The 20,198-nt window shown below is 38.9% G+C and overlaps 1 protein-coding gene and 1 long non-coding RNA gene across 11 annotated transcripts in view; one reads left to right on the forward strand and one right to left on the reverse strand.

Annotated features, from left to right (window-relative positions):
• Positions 1–20,198, forward strand: part of PIP5K1B (phosphatidylinositol-4-phosphate 5-kinase type 1 beta) — a 484,296-nt gene that overhangs the window by 397,796 nt on the left and 66,302 nt on the right. The gene's annotated exons all lie outside the window — the stretch shown is intronic.
• Positions 1–20,198, reverse strand: part of LOC143673611 (uncharacterized) — a 66,102-nt gene that overhangs the window by 39,135 nt on the left and 6,769 nt on the right. The window contains exon 3 of one of the 3 annotated variants that reach the window (XR_013170478.1): positions 10,950–11,054. The exons of the other annotated variants lie outside the window; for them this stretch is intronic. This is a non-coding gene — a long non-coding RNA (uncharacterized LOC143673611). The remainder of the gene's footprint in view (positions 1–10,949; positions 11,055–20,198) is intronic. 3 annotated transcript variants of the gene reach the window in all.

Consider the following 20,198-nt stretch of genomic DNA (forward strand, 5'->3'; position numbering starts at 1 on the left):
TCCCCAGGACCAGGGAAGGTGTCAGGATCACAATGAACAAACTGGCCTGGAAGAACTGCAGTCAAAGAAGTATTTGCAGCATAAACCTGATAATAAAAAACAATGGAGGGTACACGGGTGGGTCAGTGGCAGAATGTTTGCCTTCCATGCGGGAGACCCAGGTTCGATTCCTGGACCATGCACCTAAAACAAACAAAACTAAAGGAAAGATCTAGGTCCACAAAACATCACTTCCTTTATGCAATGGTGGGATGAGCGGTGCCAAGCTCTGACTGTAGAATGGGAACCTCCTGAAGGGACCTTTGGACCCCCAGGACCCAGTGAGACAGACCTGCAGCAGCACCTGGCACAGTCAGCTAAAGGACCATCTCTTTTATTTGAAGAACTGCACCAGCACTATCCAGAACATCAAGCCTTTAAATCAACATCTACCAGCCACAGGTTGAAAGTAAGAGGTACACCTTTTTCTGAATCCAGATCCACAGGAACAGAGCTCTCCAGTACCTGAACGACCCCTCAATGAGGAAAATTTCCAGGCTCTGCTCCACATGCTATGAAGCTCACCAGGGCCGCAGCTCCAAGAGGAAGAAGACGTCATTCTCAACACCCTAGTCCGGGCCTCTTTTCCTTTGATGCAGAATCAGTGGAATTTAAAGGATGATGAACAAGGAAGGCATCGTGTTCTGAAGCAAGACTAATGCACAAAGCAGGGTAAAGTACCTGGAACTCCAAATGCAAATTTATACCCTACCCCTAGGCAGAGCTTACCTTTTCTATTTTCATCTTTGAGTAAGTGCTCAGTGAAGCACACAACCTCTGGAAGCAACATGGGCACCAGACAGTGGACAAGTTTACTGAATCCTTGATAAACAAAAGCATTTTCATGACAAATGTGACCTCTTTCTTGTAATCATCATTTCCTCAGGAGTCTGGGCAATCCATGGACTGTAAATGAACTCATGGCAGGAGAAAAGATCCATCTGCATTTCTTTCTCTTCTGGCCCAGAGGAAAATCAGACTTGAAATGAAGTTGATGTGTGGAAAATGAGGGAGTGCTATATTAACTGATGATGTACATACATAAACATGAGTTTTCCCCTGGAATAGGCAACTGGAAATCACCTCAGCATCCAGCAATAAGAGAAAGATTAAACATATTATGATGTGTTTTTGATGTACAATATTTTCTTTTCCTCTGCCCATTTAAAACATACAGAAAGTTGCAAGGAAAATTATCATTGTAACATCATACAATCACAGAATAAAGTCTATCCATGTTAGTGTTTCCACTTTTTTAGGTTTTTCATTTTTACCCGTATATCTATAAAATTCCCAATTTTATAATAAATTATATGTATACCTAAAAATTCTAGTTATGCTCAGTTTACTCCCTGCTCCTGAACTGCTAACTCCTAAAAATACAACATGGTGTAGCAAGCTATATGGCATTTATATTGGTGTAATAAAAAATCTTTGAAAAATTAAAAAAAAAAAAAGAATAGCTGCTATTAAACAAACAGGAAACTATAAATGTTGAAGAGAATGCGGAGAAATTGGAACACTTATTCACTGTTGGTGGGAATGTAAAATGGTTTAGCCACTGTGGAAACCAGTTTGGCGATTCCTCAGAAAACTAAATACTGCGTTGCCCTATGACTCGGCAATACCAGTACTAAGTATATACCCAGAAGAGTTGAGGGCAGTGACGCGAACAGACATTTGCACACCGATGTTCATGGTGGCACTATTCACAAATGCCAAGAAATGGAAACAATCCAGGTGCCCATCAACAAATGAGTGAATAAACAAAATGTGGTATATACATACAATGGAATATTATGCAGCATATAGACAAAATGATGGATGAACCTTGAGGACATAATGCTGAGTGAAATAATCAGACACAAAAGGACAGATACTGTATGATTCTGTCATGACTCTGATAAAGCTGCCAGTGTTCTGGAGCAGCTAGAAGGAAAAATCTCAGATGAGATGGGCATGGTAGCCCATAACAAACTCTGAGAGCTGTTTTGTAGCTGCTTCTTGAAGTGTGTTTTGAAAATTATTTCTTTTTTTTCTTTCTTTTCTTTGTGTGTGTGTGTGTGTGTGTTTATGTTACATTTTACAACAAAAAAAAAAGGTTAAAAAAGGGCGGGCCACAGTGACTTGGCTGGCAGAGTTCTCGCCTGCCATGCCAGAGACCTGGGTTCAGCTCCCAGTGCCTGCCCATGTAAAAAAAAAAAAAAAAAAACTATAGGTAGTTATAGTAATATTAGATAAAATAAATTCCTGAAATCAAAAATTTAAAAATATTTAGTAACATAGTTCACTACTATAGTGAAGTTGATATTTGTAATAACTTTTTACTTGATATTCTGAGCACACAGTTTGATAGTTAATCAAATAGCATTTAAGATAGTGTTTAATATTTAGAATTTAAGAAACTCTGATATGTGTATCTACAGATTTTTTTTTCTTCCTTGCTTTAATTTTAAATTGCTTTATGAAACATATTGTGCAAACAAACTTTAAGATGATCACTTAGATTTTTTTTTAATATGCCTATGGATAAGCTAACTAAGATATCCATTTTAGGTGGTTACGATTTCCATATGTTAATTGTATCTTCATATTTTCCTGAAATAAGGAAAATATTTAGTAACATAGGTCATTACTATAGCAATGAAGATATCGGTAAGAACTTCCTATTTGATATTTTGAGAACATTCAGTTTTGACAGCTGTTCAAATGGTATCTACATTAGTATTTAATACTTAGAATTTGAACTTTGCTATCTGAATTTGTAGATTTTTTCACTGCCTTAATTTTAAATTGGTTTATGAAACTCACTGTGCAAACACAGGTTTTACAATGATTATATGGATATTTTATTTAAATATGCCTATGGTTAAGCTAACTAAATATCCATTTTTGGTGGTTCTAAGTGTATTGTTTGTTTCCTTAAATAAAAAAAATTACTTTGAAAAAAAACAAGGGAGAGAATAAAATTTTCACAAACAAATCCTGAAACAATTTGTCAACAAGAGACAGGCCCTACAAGAAATACTAAATACTAAAGGTCTGCCAGTTTTAAAAAAAAAAAAAAAGACAGGAGAGGGAGGTCTGGAGGAGGGCAAAGAATTGAAGAGTCTACTAGTAAGGGTAACTTAAGGATAAAAAGAGACAGAGGGAAAAGAATATATGGATCTGACAAACAAAATCCAAAGGATAAGATGGTGGATTCAAGAAACGCCTTTTCAATAGCAAATATGAATGTGAATGGGCTAAATTTACCAATTAAAAGATAGAGATTAGCAGAATGGATTAAGAAATATAATCCAGATAAACAAATAGCCCCCAAAATAAATGAAATGATGCTGAGTATCACTAAACATTAGGAAAAAGGCAAATCCAAACCACAATCTGCAATGAGATACCACCTCTGTGATGGTGCATGTACCCCAGAAAAGTATGTTCTTCAATTTAATCCATTCCTGTGGGTGTGAACCCATTATAAGTAGGATCCTTTGTTGGAGTTATTTCAGTTAAGGTATGGCCCATCTCAATCAGGATGGGTCTTAATCCTATTACTGGAGCCTTTTATAAGCAAAGTGAAAATCAGACAGATGGAGAGAAAACCACAGAAAGCAAGAGGCATTGACGGAATCCAGAAGACAAGGGAGAGACCAGCACATACTGCCGTGTGTCTTGCCTTGTGACAGAGGACCCAAGGATTGATGCAGCCAGTCCCAGAGAGCCAGTCTTTGTGGAGAAAGCAGTGCCTTGTTGATATCTTGATTTGAACTTTCTTTTAGCCTCAAAACCATAAGCTAACAAATTCTCATTGTTTAACTTAACCCATTTCATGGTATTTGCTTGAGCAGCCCAGAATACTAAAACAACCTCATACCTACTAGTATGTCGATTATTAAAAGTAAATAAATAAATAGCAAGTTCTGGAAAGGATGTGGAGAAATGGGAACCTCAGTACAATGGTGGTGTTCTAGTTTGCTAGCTGCCAGAATGCAACATACAAGAAACAGAATGGCTTTTAAAACAAGAAATTTAATCAGTTGCTAGTTTACAGTTCTAAGGCTGAGAAAATGTCTCAATTAAAGCAAGTCTATAGAAATGTTCAATCTAAGGCATCCAGGGAAATATACCTTAGTTCAAGAAGGCCGACTGAAGTTCAGGATTTCTCTCTCAAGTGGAAAGGTACATGATGAACACAGTCAGGGTTTCTCTCTCAGCTGGAAGGGCACATGGCGAACACAGTGTCATCTGCTAGCTTCCTCTCCAGCTCCCTGGGAGGCAATTTCCTTTTTCATCTCCAAAACTCGCTGGCTGGTGGACTCTCTGCTTCATGGTGCTGTGGTATTCTCTGCTCTCGGAATCTCCAGCTTTCTCCAAAATGTTTCCTCTTTTATAGGATTCCCATAAACTAATAAAGACCCACCCGAATGGGTGGAAACAGGTCTCCACCTAGACCAGTTTAACAACCACTCTTGATTGAGTCACATCTCCAGGGAGATGATCTAATTGCAGTTTCAAACATATAGTACTGAACAGGGATTAGAAGAAATGGCTGCCTTTACAAAATGGGATTAGGATTAAAACATGGTTTAGGGTACACACATCCTTTCAAACTAGCACAGGTGGTGAGAATGTTTGGCAGTTCCTCAAAAAGTTAAACATAGAACTACTATGTGATTGGAAACCCCATTTCTATGTATATACCCAAAAGAACCAAAAATCAGAACTTGAACAGATATTTGCACACCAATATTCATAGCAACATCATTTATGAGAACGAAAAGGTATAAACAACCCAGAGGATGGTCAGGAGATGAACAGATAAACAAAATGTGGTATACACATTCAATGGCATATTATTCAGCCCTAAAAAAAAAGAAGGAAGTTCTGATACAGGCGACTACATGAATGAACTTTGAAGACATCATTTCAGAGAAATAATTTAGACATGAAAGGACAGATATTGTATGATTCTACTTAAATGAAATAGCTATAAGATGCAAATTTAAGAAACAGAAAGTAGAATATAAGTTACTGGGTTGGGGGAGCTCTGTATAGGTTTTGCATTATTTTTGTAACTGTCTTATAAGTTTGAAATTATTTCAAAATAAAAAGTAAAAAACAAAACAAGAAAAAGAACAACAGGAAAAAATGGAAAAATTTGAGCAAGGTCCAAGGGAAATGACTGACAACACAAAGGTCAGAAACATAAGCGTCATGGGTGTCCCAGAAGGCAAAGAAGGGAAAAGGGGCAGAAAGAATATTTGACAAAATAAGCTTGAAAATTTTCCAATTCTTATAACAGACATAAATAGGCATAGCCAAGAAGTGGAACATACTTCAAACAGACTGTGATTAACCGGATGAATACCAAAAAAATGTTCTTCCATGAATTAGAACAAATTACACAACACTATCATAAGAAGTAATAACAGAGGTGCTTATGAGAAACAACTATGACTATAGTTAACAGCACAATTTTAGCATTCTTTCATCAACAGTAACAAATGGAGTGCAACAATACTATGGGTCAATAATAGTTGGGGGAGGGGATAAGGGGTGTGGTAGGATTTGAGTTATCTTATTTTTATTTCTTTTCTGGAGTAATGAAAATGTTCTAAAATTGATGATGGGGTTTTTTATTCACAACTATGTGACGATACTGCAAGCCAGTGATTGTATACTTTACATGGTTTGGGTAGTGTGTGAATATATCTAAATAAAACTGCATTAAAAAAAACACACACACACAGTATGCAGCAAAAACAGTGCTAAGAAGGAAATTTATAGCCCTAAATACCTACATTAAAAAGGAAAAAAGAGCGAAAATCAAACACCTAACTGAACACCAGGGAAAACCCAAAGAAACAATAGCAAACTAATTCAAAGCCAGCAGAAGGAAGGAAATAAAGAATAGAGCATAGTGCTTCCGGGTCAAGATGGTGGCTTAACAATGTGCAGTTTAGTTCGTCCTCCAGAACAACTACTAAATAACCAGAAACAGTACAGAACAACTCCCGGAGCCACGATAGTGACCAAACACACAGTGTACCCCAGTCTGGACCAGCTGGACCAGCTGCGAGCACCCCCAAGAACCGTGAGTTCCCAAAGCTGTAGTGGCCAGCGCCCCTCCCCCACAGGCCACTTCCCAGAGGGGAAAGGAAAGGACTTTACCAGCAGCAGGGACTGGGCACAATCAAACGCCAATTGTGGAGCTAATTAACAAATTCTGACTACTAAAAATAGGCCCCCAGCTTAGGTGAACCTGATCAAAGTGGAGGTTGCTCATTTTTGCCCCAGCACCAAGGGGGCAGGACTGACAGAAAAAGGGGGAAAGAAAAAAAGAAGGAAACAGAGGTTTTTGTGGCTGTGTATCTGCAAAGGCTTGACTGCCTCTGGATACAGCAGCAGGACTTTTCAGGCTGCAACTGCCCCAGCCATAGGCAGAAGTAAACTCTTTGGGGGGCTTATCTGGAGCATGTGCCTTCCCCAGGGGAGAGGTGAAGTCCCACCCAGGTGGAATCCCTCCATCAAGGAATTCAGACACCAGGGCTTGGTAATTTGAAGCCATTAAAACCAGCCTACAACCTCTCCTCTATCTCCACCGTGCCCCCAGCAGGGAGAGTCTGCCAAAGTTAAAGGTACCACGTCATCTTATGCTGGTGGGACCTGCAGGCAGACAAGTGCCACACACAGGGCAGGATAAGAAAAACAGAGTGCAGAGACTTCACAGGAAAGTCTTTCAACCTGCTGGGTCTCACCCTCAGGGAAAACCGATGCAGGTGACTCTTTCCTCCTGATAGGAGGCCAGTTTGGTTTGGGAAAATCTGGCTGGGGTCTATAATATCTAAGTAGACCCTCCTAAGTGTGGGGGGGGGGAAAGGCACCACACAAGCAGGGCAAGAAACAAGAAAACAAGAACTGAAAAATTCTCCTCTGTTAAAACAAAACTTAAGCTAAAGGTCCAGATAAAGCTGAACAGAATGTCAAAGAACAGATAGACAACAAATTCATCCAGCAAGAAAACCTTAGATAAAAGAAGTGAAAGAAATCTCCAGAATAAACTAATTAAGGTAATTAAATGCCTAGATGCCAGCAAAAAATAACAAATCACACTAGGAAAATTGAACATATGGCCCAGTCAAAGGAACAAACCAACAATTCAAATGACATACAGGAGCTGAAACAATTAATTCAGAATGTACAAACAGACATGGAAAACCTCATCAAAAACCAAATCAATGAATTGAGGGAGGATATAAAGAAGGCAAGGAAAGAACAAAAAGAAGAAACTGAAAGTCTGAAAAAACAAATCACAGAACTTATGGGAATGAAAGACACAGTAGAAGAGATGAAAAAAACCATGGAAACCTACAATGGTAGATTTCGAGAGACAGAAGATAGGATTTCTGAACTGGAGGACGGAACATCTGAAATTCGACAAGAAACAGAAAATATAGGGAAAAAATGGAAAAATATGAGCAGGGACTCAGGGAATTGAAAGACAATATGAAGCACATGAACAGACATGTTGTGGGTGTCCCAGAAGGAGAAGAGAAGGGAAAAGGAGGAGAAAAACCAATGGAGGAAATTATCACTGAAAATTTCCCAACTCTTATGAAAGACTTAAAATTACAGATCCAAGAAGTGCAGCGTACCCCAAAGAGAATAGATGCAAATAGACATACTCCAAGACATTTAATGATCAGAATGTCAGAGGTCAAAGAGAAAGACAGGATCTTGAAAGCAGTAAGAGAAAAGCAATCCATCACATACAAGGGAAACCCAATAAGACTATGCACAGATCTCTCAGCAGAAACCATGGAGGCGAGAAGACAGTGGGATAATATATCTAAATTATTAAAAGAGAAAAACTGCCAACCAAGAATTCTATATCCAGCAAAATTGTCCTTCAAAAATGAGGAAGAAATTAAAACATTTTCAGACAAAAAAATCACTGAGAGAATTTGTGACCAAGAGACCAGTTCTGCAAGAAATACTAAAGGGAACACTAGAGACAGATACGAAGACAGAAGAGAGAGATGTGGAGAAGAGTGCAGAAAGGAAGACTATGAGTAAAGGTAAAAAGAAGGAAAATTAGATATGACATATAAAATCCAGAAGGCAAAACAGTAGAAGAAAGTACTACCCAGGCAGTAATAACACTGAATGGTAATGGATTAAACTCTCCAAACAAAAGACATAGTCTGGGAGAATGGATTAAAAAACAGGACCCATCTATATGCTGTCTCTACTCAAAGGACACGAGGCCAAGGACACAAATGAACATTTACACACCAATGTTTATAGCAGCATTATTAACAATTACGAAGAGATGGAAACAGCCAAAATGCCCATCAACAGACAGTTGGCTAAACAAACTGTGACATTTACATAAGATGGAATATTATGCAGCTGGAAGACAGAATAAAGTTACGAAGTATGTAACAACATGAATAGATCTTAAGGACATTATGCTGAGTGTGATTAGCCAGAAACAAAAGGATAAATACTGTATGGTGTCACTGATATGAACTGACATTCGTGAATAAACTTGGAATATTTCGTTGGTAACAGAGACCATCAGGAGATAGAAAGAGGGTAAGATATTGGGTAATTGGAGCTGAATGGATACAGATTGTGCAATAGGACTAAATATAAAAACTCAGAAATGGACAGCACAATATTACCTAACTGTAATACAATTATGTTAAAACACTGAATGAAGCTGCATATGAGAATGATGGAGGGAGGAGGGCTGGGGCATAAATGAAATCACAAATAAAGATAGACGATAAAGATTGAGATGGTGTAATCTAGGAATGCCTAGAGTGTATAATGATAGTGACTAAATGTACAAATTTAAAAAAAATGTTTTTGCATGAGGAAGAACAAAAAAATGTCATTACTGCAGTGTGCCAAAAATAGATGGTACTTAATATTTTAAAATTTCAACTTATGTGTGAGACTAAAGCAAAAAATGTTTATTTGGTACAAATCTATACTTTGACTAGTGCAGCTCCTAATATACCTTATGTAGATAGTTGATTGAACACCTTAAGTAAATGGACCTTTGTATAGGACATGAGATTTTGTTGGTTTGTCCAGGTGATGCCCTGATGAATCCCAGAGTGATTTGATCAGTGAGTGGAAAAGTATTTGCAAAGTCCCCTTTGGGGAATGGTGAGAACGGGGGAAACTCAACTTCCTCAAGTTGAATTCTTGATATTCTCACAAGCAGTGTGGACAACCAAAGCTATAGGCTGAGCCCCCAGTCTTGGGGGTTGTTCATATAAAACTTAACCCCACAGGGGGATAGGTCAAGCCTACTTAAAATTAAGCCTAATAGTCACCCCCAGGCGAACCTCTTTTGTTCCTCAGATGTGGCCTCTCTCGCCAGCCAACACAGCAAGCAGACTCACCACCCTCCCCCTGTCTACGTGGGACATGACTACCAGGGGTGTGGATCTTCCTGGCAGCATGGGACAGAAATCCCAGAATGAGCTGAGACCCAGCATCAAGGGACTGAGAAAATGTTCTCGACCAAAAGGGGGAAGAGTGAAATGAGACAAAGTGTCAATGGCTGAGAGATTCCAAACAGAGTGGAGAGGTTATCCTGGAGGTTATTCTTATGCATTAAGTAGATATCACCTTGTTATCCAAGATGTAATGGAGAGGCTGGAGGGAACTGCCTGAAAATGTAGAGCTGTGTTCCAGTAGCCATGTTTCTTGATGATGATTGTATAATGATGTAGCTTTCACAATGTGACTGTGTGATTGTGAAAACCTTGTGTCTGATGCTCCTTTTATCTACCTTGTCAACAGACAAGTAGAACATACTTGTTATATTTTTATTTAAGGAATAAAAATAAATAATAGGGGGAACAAATGTTAAAATAGATTTAGTTTGAAATGCTAGTGATCAATGAAAGGGATCAGTAAGGGGTATGGCCTGTAAAATTTTTTTTCTCTTCTGTTTCTTATATTTTTCTGTTGTCTTTTTCTTTCTTTTTCTGAATTGATGCTAATGTTCTGAGAAATGATCATGATGATGAATATGCAACTATGTGATGATATTGTGAATTGATGAGTGTATGTGTTGGGAATGTTTGTTTCTTGTAATTTTTTTAATTAATAAAAAATTTTAAAAAAGAATAGAGCATAAATAAATGAATTGAGAAAAAAAAAGATAATCAATAAAACGGCAAGTTGGTTGAGTAGATAAAATTGATAAACCTTAGCCGCACTGAAAGAGAAAAGAGAGAAAAGATGCAAATAAATAAAATCAGACATGAGAGAACAGTTATTACCCATGACAAAGATAAAAAGGATCACAAAAGGATACCGTGAACAACTGTATACCCAAAATTAGACAACTTAGATGAAATGGGTAATGAGATGCTTTAACGCTGTATTTACCCCAGAGAAGTTAATGTTCTTAAACGTAATCCATTCCTACAGGTATGCGACCACTGTGAGTAAATCTTTGGATGAGGAGGATCCTAAATTGAGATGTGACCTACCTCATTAAGGATGTTTGTGTGTGTGTGTGTGTATTTGAAGGACACAATGAATTGCATTTCAGTATGCATTCACATTTCAGCATTTAGTGGCCCTGCACAGGAAAGTGGGAACACGCAGCAATTCATCAGAAAGTCCGGCCCCAATTTCAGGGCTCTGCTGTGCATCGTGTTCTTTCTTAATCCCTGCTGAGGATCACAAAAGGCAGCAGCACCTAAACCAAAGCATGCACCGAATTCAAGGGTCTTTTTGTTCCAGCTGTCAGATTCCAAACTGGAATCAAATGGATGACAAGGATAACCAAATGAGAGCCCTGTTTAACACATCTTCAATTTTTAAAAGCAAAAGCAATTACAAGAAAAAACATTTCATTCTGAGGGATTATGTGTGCTTACAAGTGTCTTCGTGTGGCCTTCTCCAAGTTGAACCCCTGAAGACTTTGAGAGCTGCAGGTCTGAGGAACCCTGGGGACTGCAGTTTTCACCATATCAAAACCTGAGCTAAAACAAAAATGTACCAGGTAACAATGACAGCAGAGGGCGGCAGGGCTGAGGACCCACTTTTCATTTCCCAGGCTGGTAAAAGAGTAAAGAAATGTGGCTCCAAAACTAAATAACGGGGTGCACAGATGGTTCAGTGGTAGAATGCTCACCTTGTAGGCAGGAGACCTGGGTTCAACTTCCAGACCACACACTAAAAAAAAAAAACCTAAATAAGGGAGGTCAGAGACTCTTTCCAACTTTACCTTATGGCCCTGAAAGAATTCTTAATCAAAGGCCGATTTCAGAAGGGAACAGAGTTGGGGTGGGGTTACAATCTATTGTTCAGCCAAGGGTGGTAGTAGGGAGTGGGGAAAGGATGATGGCTTGTAAGGGGGTAGTCATTTAATACCTAAAAAAGAAACCAGGGGGTGCAGATGAAGCCGCCACTCAAACGGAGCAGTACTCCCACAGGCTGCGACCTGAAACCCTTACATCTGTTCTAAAAGCCACCCCAATCTGGAGAGCTGTTGTAGGGAGAAAAGGAAGGAGGAAGGAAGGGGGAGAAAGCAGAGATGCCAGGCCATGTAATCAGCATCAAGGTGACTGCGTGATGTGTCTTTTCAAAGTTGAGTTAGATGTGCCCCACCAGTCACGACGGGAAACAATTCAAATACGCTTTCTTTTTTTTTTTTTTTATTAATTAACGGAAAAAAGAAATTAACCCAACATTTAGAAATCATACCATTCTACATATGCAATCAGTAATTCTTATCATCACACAGATGCATGATCATCGTTTCTTAGTACATTTGCATCGGTTTAGAAGAACTAGCAACACAACAGAAAAAGATATAGAATGTTAATATAGAGAAAAAAAAGTAATAATAATAGTAAAAAAAAACCTATAGCTCAGATGCAGCTTCATTCAGTGTTTTAACATGATTACTTTACAATTAGGTATTATTGCGCTGTCCATTTTTGAGTTTTTGTATCTAGTCCTGTTGCACATCTGTATCCCTTCAGCTCCAATTACCCATTATCTTACCCTGTTTCTAACTCCTGCTGGACTCTGTTACCAATGACATATTCCAAGTTTATTCTCGAATGTCGGTTCACATCAGTGGGACCATATAGTATTTGTCCTTTAGCTTTTGGCTAGACTTACTCAGCATAATGTTCTCTAGCTCCATCCATGTTATTACATGCTTCATAAGTTTATCCTGTCTTAAAGCTGCATAGTATTCCATCGTATGTATATACCACAGTGTGTTTAGCCACTCGTCTGTTGATGGACATTTTGGCTGTTTCCATCTCTTTGCAATTGTAAATAATGCTGCTACAAACATTGGTGTGCAAATGTCTGTTTGTGTCTTTGCCCTTAAGTCCTTTGAATAGATACCCAGCAATGGTATTGCTGGGTCGTATGGCAATTCTATATTCAGCTTTTTGAGGAACCACCAAACTACCTTCCACAGTGGTTGCACCATTTGACATTCCCACTAACAGTGGATAAGTGTGCCTCTTTCTCCGCATCCTCTCCAGCACTTGTCATTTTCTGTTTTGTTGATAATGTCCATTCTGGTGGGTGTGAGATGATATCTCATTGTGGTTTTGATTTGCATTTCTCTAATGGCCAGGGACATTGAGCATCTCTTCATGTGCCTCTTGGCCATTTGTATTTCCTCTTCTGATAGGTGTCTGTTCAAGTCTTTTTCCCATTTTGTAATTGGGTTGGCTGTCTTTTTGTTGTTGTTGAGTTGAACAATCTCTTTATAAATTCTGGATACTAGACCTTTATCTGATATGTCATTTCCAAATATTGTCTCCCATTGTGTAGGCTGTCTTTCTACTTTCTTGATGAAGTTCTTTGATGCACAAAAGTGTTTAATTTTGAGGCGCTCCCATTTGTTTATTCCTTCTTCAGTGCTCTTGCTTTAGGTTTAAGGACCATAAAACCACGTCCAATTATAAGTTTCATATCTCCCAACATATTCCTCTGTTTTATGGTCTTAGACCTAATGTTTAGATCTTTGATCCATTTTGAGTTAACTTTTGTATAGGGTGTGAGACATGGGTCTTCTTTCATTCTTTTGCATATGGATATCCAGTTCTCTAGGCACCATTTATTGAAGAGACTGTTCTGTCCCAGGTGAGTTGGCTTGACTGCCTTATCAAAGATCAAATGTCCATAGATGAGAGGGTCTATATCTGAGCACTCTATCGATTCCATTGTCGATATATCTATCTTATGCCAATACCATGCTGTTTTGACCACTGTGGCTTCATAATATGCCTTAAAGGCAGGCAGCGCGAGACCTCCAGCTTCGTTTTTTTTCCTAAGATGTTTTTAGCAATTCGGGACACCCTGCCCTTCCAGATAAATTTGCTTATTGGTTTTTCTATTTCGAAAAATAAGTTGTTGGGATTTTGATTGGTATTGCATTGAATCTGTAAATCAATTTAGGTAGGATTGACATCTTAACTATATTTAGTCTTCCAATCCATGAACACGGTATGCCCTTCCATCTATTTAGGTCTTCTGTGATTTCTTTTAACAGTTTTTTGTAGTTTTCTTTGTATAGGTTTTTTGTCTCTTTAGTTAAATTTATTCCTAGGTATTTTATTCTTTAGTTGCAATTGTAAATGGGATTCATTTCTTGATTTCCCCCTCAGCTTGTTCATTACTAGTGTATAGAAATGCTACAGATTTTTGAATGTTGATCTTGTAACCTGCTACTTTGCTGTACTCATTTATTAGCTCTAGTAGTTTTGTTGTGGATTTTTCTGGGTTTTCGACGTATAGTATCATATCGTCTGCAAACAGTGATAGTTTTACTTCTTCCTTTCCAATTTTGATGCCTTGTATTTCTTTTTCTTGTCTAATTGCTCTGACTAGAACCTCCAACACGATGTTGAATAACAGTGGTGATAATGGACATCCTTGTCTTGTTCCTGATCTTAGGGGGAAAGTTTTCAATTTTTCCCCATTGAGGATGATATTAGCTATGGGTGTTTCATATATTCCCTCTATCATTTTAAGGAAGTTCCCTTGTATTCCTATCCTTTGAAGTGTTTCAAACAGGAAAGGATGTTGAATCTTGTCAAATGCCTTCTCTGCATCAATTGAGATGATCATGTGATTTTTCTGCTTTGATTTGTTGATATGGTGTATTACATTAATTGATTTTCTCATGTTGAACCATCCTTGCATACCTGGGATGAATCCTACTTGGTCATGATGTATAATTCTTTTAATGTGTTGCTGGATACGATTTGCTAGAATTTTATTGAGGATTTTTGCATCTATATTCATTAGAGAGATTGGTCTGTAGTTTTCTTTTTTTGTAATATCTTTGCCTGGTTTTGGTATGAGGTGATGTTGGCTTCATAGAATGAATTAGGTAGTTTTCCCTCCACTTCGATTTTTTTGAAGAGTTTGAGGAGAGTTGGTACTAATTCTTTCTGGAATGTTTGATAAATTCACATGTGAAGCCATCTGGTCCTGGACTTTTCTTTTTAGGAAGCTTTTGAATGTCTGATTCAATTTCTTTATTTGTGATTGGTTTGTTGAGGTCATCTATTCTTCTTGAGTCAAAGTTGGTTGTTCATGTCTTTCCAGGAACCCGTCCATTTCATCTAAATTGTTGTATTATTAGCGTAAAGTTGTTCATAGTATCCTGTTATTACCTCCTTTATTCTGTGAGGTCAGTAGTTATGTCTCCTCTTCCATTTCTGATCTTATTTATTTGCATCCTCTCTCTTCTTCTTTGTCAATCTTGATAAGGGCCCATCAATCTTATTGTTTTCTCATAGAACCAACTTCTGATCTTATTATCTGTATTGTTTTCATGTTTTCAATTTCATTTATTTCTGCTCTAATCTTTGTTATTTCTTTCCTTTTGCTTGCTTTGGGATTAGTTTGCTGTTCTTTCTCCAGTTCTTCCAAGTGGACAGTTATTTCCTGCATTTTTGCCTTTTCTTCTTTTCTGATAAAGGCATTTAGGGCAATACATTTCCCTCTTAGCACTGCCTTTGCTGCGTCCCATAGGTTTTGATATGTTGTGTTTTCATTTTCATTCGCCTCGAGGTATTTACTAATTTCTCTTGCAATTTCTTCTTTGACCCACTCGTTGTTTAAGAGTGTGTTGTTGAGCCTCCACGTGTTTGTGAATTTTCTGGCACTCTGCCTATTATTGATTTCCAACTTCATTCCTTTATGATCCGAGAAAGTGCTGTGTATGATTTCAATCTTTTCAAATTTGTTAAGACTTGCTTTGTGACCCAGCATATGGTCTATCTTTGAGAATGATCCATGCGCACTTGAGAAAAAGGTGTATCCTGCTGTTGTGGGATGTAATGTCCTATAAATGTCTGTTAAGTCTAGCTCATTTATAGTAATATTCAGATTCTCTATTTCTTTATTGATCCTCTGTCTAGATGTTCTGTCCATTGATGAGAGTGGGGAATTGAAGTCTCCAACTGTTATGGTATATGTGTCTATTTCCCTTTTCAGTGTTTGCAGTGTATTCCTCAAGTATTTTGGGGCATTCTGGTTCGGTGCGTAAATATTTATGATTGTTATGTCTTCTTGTTTAATTGTTCCTTTTATTAGTATATAGTGTCCTTCTTTGTCTGTTTTAACTGTTTTACATTTGAAGTCTAATTTGTTGGATATTAGTATAGCCACTCCTGCTCTTTTCTGGTTGTTATTTGCATGAAATATCTTTTCCCAACCTTTCCCTTTCAACCTATGTTTATCTTTGGGTCTAAGATGTGTTTCCTGTAGACAGCATATGGAAGGATCCTGTTTTTTAATCCATTCTGCCAGTCTATGTCTTTTGATTGGGGAATTCAGTCCATTAACATTTAGTGAAATTACTGTTTGGATAATATTTTCCTCTAACATTTTGCCTTTTGTATTATATATATCATATCTGACTTTCCTTCTTTCTACACTCTTCTCCATACCTCTCTCTTCTGTCTTTTCGTATCTGACTCTAGTGTTCCCTTTAGTATTTCTTGCGGAGCTGATCTCTTGGTCACAAATTCTCTCAGTGACTTTTTGTCTGAGAATGTTTTAATTTCTCCCTCATTTTTGAAGGACAATTTTGCTGGATATAGGAGTCTTGGTTGGCAGTTTTTCTCTTTTAGTAATTTAAATATATCATCCCACTGTCTTCTAGCTTCCATGGTTTCTGCTGAGAAATCTACACATAGTCTTATTGGGTTTCCCTTGTATGTGATGGATTGTTTTTCTCTTGCTGCTTTCAAGATCCTCTCTTTCTCTTTGGCCTCTGACATTCTAACTAGTAAGTGTCTTGGGGAACGCCTATTTGGGTCTAATCTCTTTGGGGTGTGCTGCACTTCTTGAATCTGTAATTTTAGGTCTTTCATAAGAGTTGGGAAATTTTCAGTGATAATTTCTTCCATTAGTTTTTCTCCTCCTTTTCTCTTCTCTTCTCCTTCTGGGACACCCACAACACGTATATTTGTGCGGTTCATATTGTTCTTGAGTTCCCTGATACCCTGTTCAAAATTTTCCATTCTTTTCCCTATAGTTTCTGTTTCTTTTTGGAATTCAGATGTTCCATCCTCCAAATCACTAATTCTATCTTCTGTCTCTTTAAATCTATCATTGTAGGTATCCATTGTTTTTTCCATCTTTTCTACTTTATCCTTCACTTCCATAAGTTCTGTGATTTGTTTTTTCAGTTTTTCTATTTCTTCTTTTTGTTCAGCCCATGTCTTCTTCAAGTCCTCCCTCAATTTATCGATTTCGTTTTTGAAGAGGTTTTCCATTTCTGTTCATATATTCAGCATTAGTTGTCTCAGCTCCTGTATCTCATTTGAACTATTGGTTTGTTCCTTTGGGCCATATTTTCAATTTTCTGAGCGTGATCCGTTATCTTCTGCTGGCGTCTGGGCATTCAGTCAGATTTCCCTGGGTGTTGGACCCAACAGGTTGAAAGATTTTTTCTGTGAAATCTCTGGGTTCTGTTTTTCGTATCTTGCCCAGTAGGTGGCGCTCGTGGCACACGTTTGTCTGTGGGTCCTTTAACTTTGGAAAACTCTCACCGTGGGGGAGGTTCGCCAGCCGAAGCGGCTTGGAAGAGTGCCAGCCGGCCCAGGGGTCCGAACGTGGGGAGGGTCGCCGGCCGCCGCAGCCCATGAGAGCGCCCGTCCGAATTTCCTAGTTGGCCCGGGGCGCCAATCGTGGCGGGAGGGTGCCAGCCGCCACGGCCCGGGAAAGTGCACCGTTTCCAGCCGGACCGGGAAGTCACGTGTTTGGAAGGGACCCCCCTGGTCACTGTTCTCCACGGCCTGGGGATTTCTGATCCAATTCTCTCAGTTGGTCCGGGGGGCCTCGTGTGATGGGGGCGCCAGCCGCCGCGGCTTGAGGGGACCGCCTGCCCAATTCTGCCAGCTGGCCCGGGAAGGAGGAAGGGAGGGACACCGGCTGCTTGCCGCCCCACCGGGGAAGCCCGCGCCCCTCGGCGATCTCACCGGAGCAGGTTCTCTCAGCCAGTCAGCCGTTCCAGGATGGGGTACGCTGTCTTTTTTATCTCTGTCCTGGCTCCGGGAGCTGTTCTGTATCGTTCCTACTCCCCTAGTAGCTGTTCTGGAGGAGGAACTAAGATCCGCGCGTCTTACTAAGCCGCCATCTTCTCCGGAAGTCCTACGCTTTCTTCATCCCAGTTCAACTACATGGAGAGTAGTTACACTAGATAGTGAGATTTGTTATAGCACAACTTATATATTTCAAATGGACAAGAAATTACTATCATTTACAGTATCATAAGATAAAATGTCTTTGAATGGGAGCCTCCTTTTCAGTATTTTGAAGTCTATAAGACTTATCTAGGAAATTTTCTACTGTGGAAAATGAAGACTGCTTAAATCAAATGGGTGTGAGGGGAGGACATGAGGTTTTCTTTTTTATTAAATGTTGTAAAACTGTCCTTCAGGCAGCTGAGGGAGTTCAGATTTTCTTTAGACATTAGGCACTGAAGTTCTTGCAGGACAACTCTGACGGTATATGAATTCTGTCATTTTGCCAGCACTGATATGGCTCTTGAGTCTACCACTCCACTAGAACTATTAACTCCATTCACATTAATTTTTGTTACAAATCTTACAAAGGGGGGTGCTTCTGAGTATTTAAGTCCACATTCTATTTTTTTTTTTTGTATGCTGTTTAGCGAGGTCACAGTTCATTATTTTTTTCTGAGTATCCCACTATTGCAGCATCATATGTTGAATTTTTGTCTTTGTTTGTTTATTTTGCTTGTTTGTTTTTTTGGAAGTACATGGACCAGGATTCAAAACCGGGTCTCCCGCATGGCAGACGAGAATTCTACCACTGAACTACCCTTACATCCACATTTTATTTTAAGGCTGTACATTCGGTTTTCATAAATTTTTCTTGGAGGTCAAATTATCATCCATCTCATGTCATGCCTTCATCATCTTCTAGATGACAGCTAACTACACCATCTCCTACCCCTTTCTGGCCGTCGAGTTCTTATAACAGTTGGAAACTGCGAGGAACTTTTACTCCCGAGCCTGTGGTGGCTGCCATCCTCCAGCACTGTCGTGCAAAGGCCCCAGGAAACAAAGACTGGGACTGCATAACTTAGCGAAACCTACAGTGGAAAATGATGGTGATTAAATGTGCAAATAAAAGAATTTTTTACATGAGGGAGAATGAATGAAATGTCAACAGCGCAAGGTGTTAAAAATGGAACGGTACATGGGAAAAATATACTCAATGCAACCTAGGATCTACAGATAACAGAAACATTGTAATATGCTTGTATTAAATGTAATAAAGGCAGTATACGAAAGCTAAATGTCAGTAAGAAGGGGATATAAGGGAGGGGTATGGGATTCTTGGTGGTGATATTGTGTCTCCTTTTTATTTATTTTATTTTTTATTCCTTTTGTTCTCCCTCTTCTCCTTTCTTTATGGAAGAAATGGAAATGTCCTCATACAGACTGTGGTAGTGAATGCCTAACTCGGAATGATTGCTTGTTTACTTAGGAAGGATTGTATGGTGTGCCAGTTTGAAAACATTATGTACCCTAAAAAAGCCGATGTTTAATCCTGACTCAATCTTATGGAGGCAGCCATTTCTTTTAATCCTAATTCAATACTGTAGGCCACAAACTTCAGCGCAGAATTACTGACACTTAGCGAACAGAGACACAGATTTTGGAGATGCTTGGACTCCAGCAGACGTCACCACGAGATGTTCAGCAAGCCAGAACCTGGACAAAACCAAGGGAAGCCAAGAGATGAGAGCCAGCCCCAGAGAAGCAAAGTGAGGAACCCCCACAAGGACAAAGGCTGAAAGCAATGGAGTCCAGGAGCAAGAGGCCAGCTGATGCCGCCACGTGACTACCCAGCTGACAGAGCTGTTTCAAACCCACCGGCCTTTCCTGAATTAAGGTATCTTTCCCTGAATGTCTTAGTTTGGACATTTTCATAAATTTGTAACTTATTAAATTTCCTTTATAAAAGCTATAAAAAAACTAAAACATTTGGGGTGTGAATAAAACTGTTTAAAAAAAATAAAAGGAAAGATAGAAGTGCTGGAGAAGATGTGAAGAGAGAGAAAAATATACCTATTTACTGTCAGTAGGGAAGTAGAAGGGTGCAGCCCCTCTGGAAGGCAGTGTGGTGGTTTCACAGGAGGCTAAGGGCACGGTTACAAAATGATCGATCCTGTGACCCTGTTATTAGGTATATACTTGGAAGACATGAAAGCAAGGACACAAATGGACATTTGCACGCTGCTGTTTATGGTAACAGTATTCACGATTAGTAATGGATGGAGGTGGCCTAAGGATTCATCAACTGAACAACAGAAGGGTGAACTGTGGCATATACACACAATCAAATACTGCACATCTGCAAGAAGAAATGAAGTTATAAATCATGCAACCAGGTGGATGAATCTTGAAGACAGTACATTGAATGAAATAAGCCAGACACAAAAAGACAGTTATTATAATGCCTCACTAATATGGACTAACTATAATGTGCAAACTCTGAGAACTGAATTCAAGAGCACAAGTTATCAGGGGAAGGCTTACTGTAAAGGTCCCTCGACTGTAAACTCTTACAAGTCACATCTATTCCTGAGTAGTAACTATTATTTC

Source organism: Tamandua tetradactyla, chromosome 2 (genome assembly GCF_023851605.1).
Source record: "Tamandua tetradactyla isolate mTamTet1 chromosome 2, mTamTet1.pri, whole genome shotgun sequence".
NCBI classification, from domain to species: domain Eukaryota; kingdom Metazoa; phylum Chordata; class Mammalia; order Pilosa; family Myrmecophagidae; genus Tamandua; species Tamandua tetradactyla.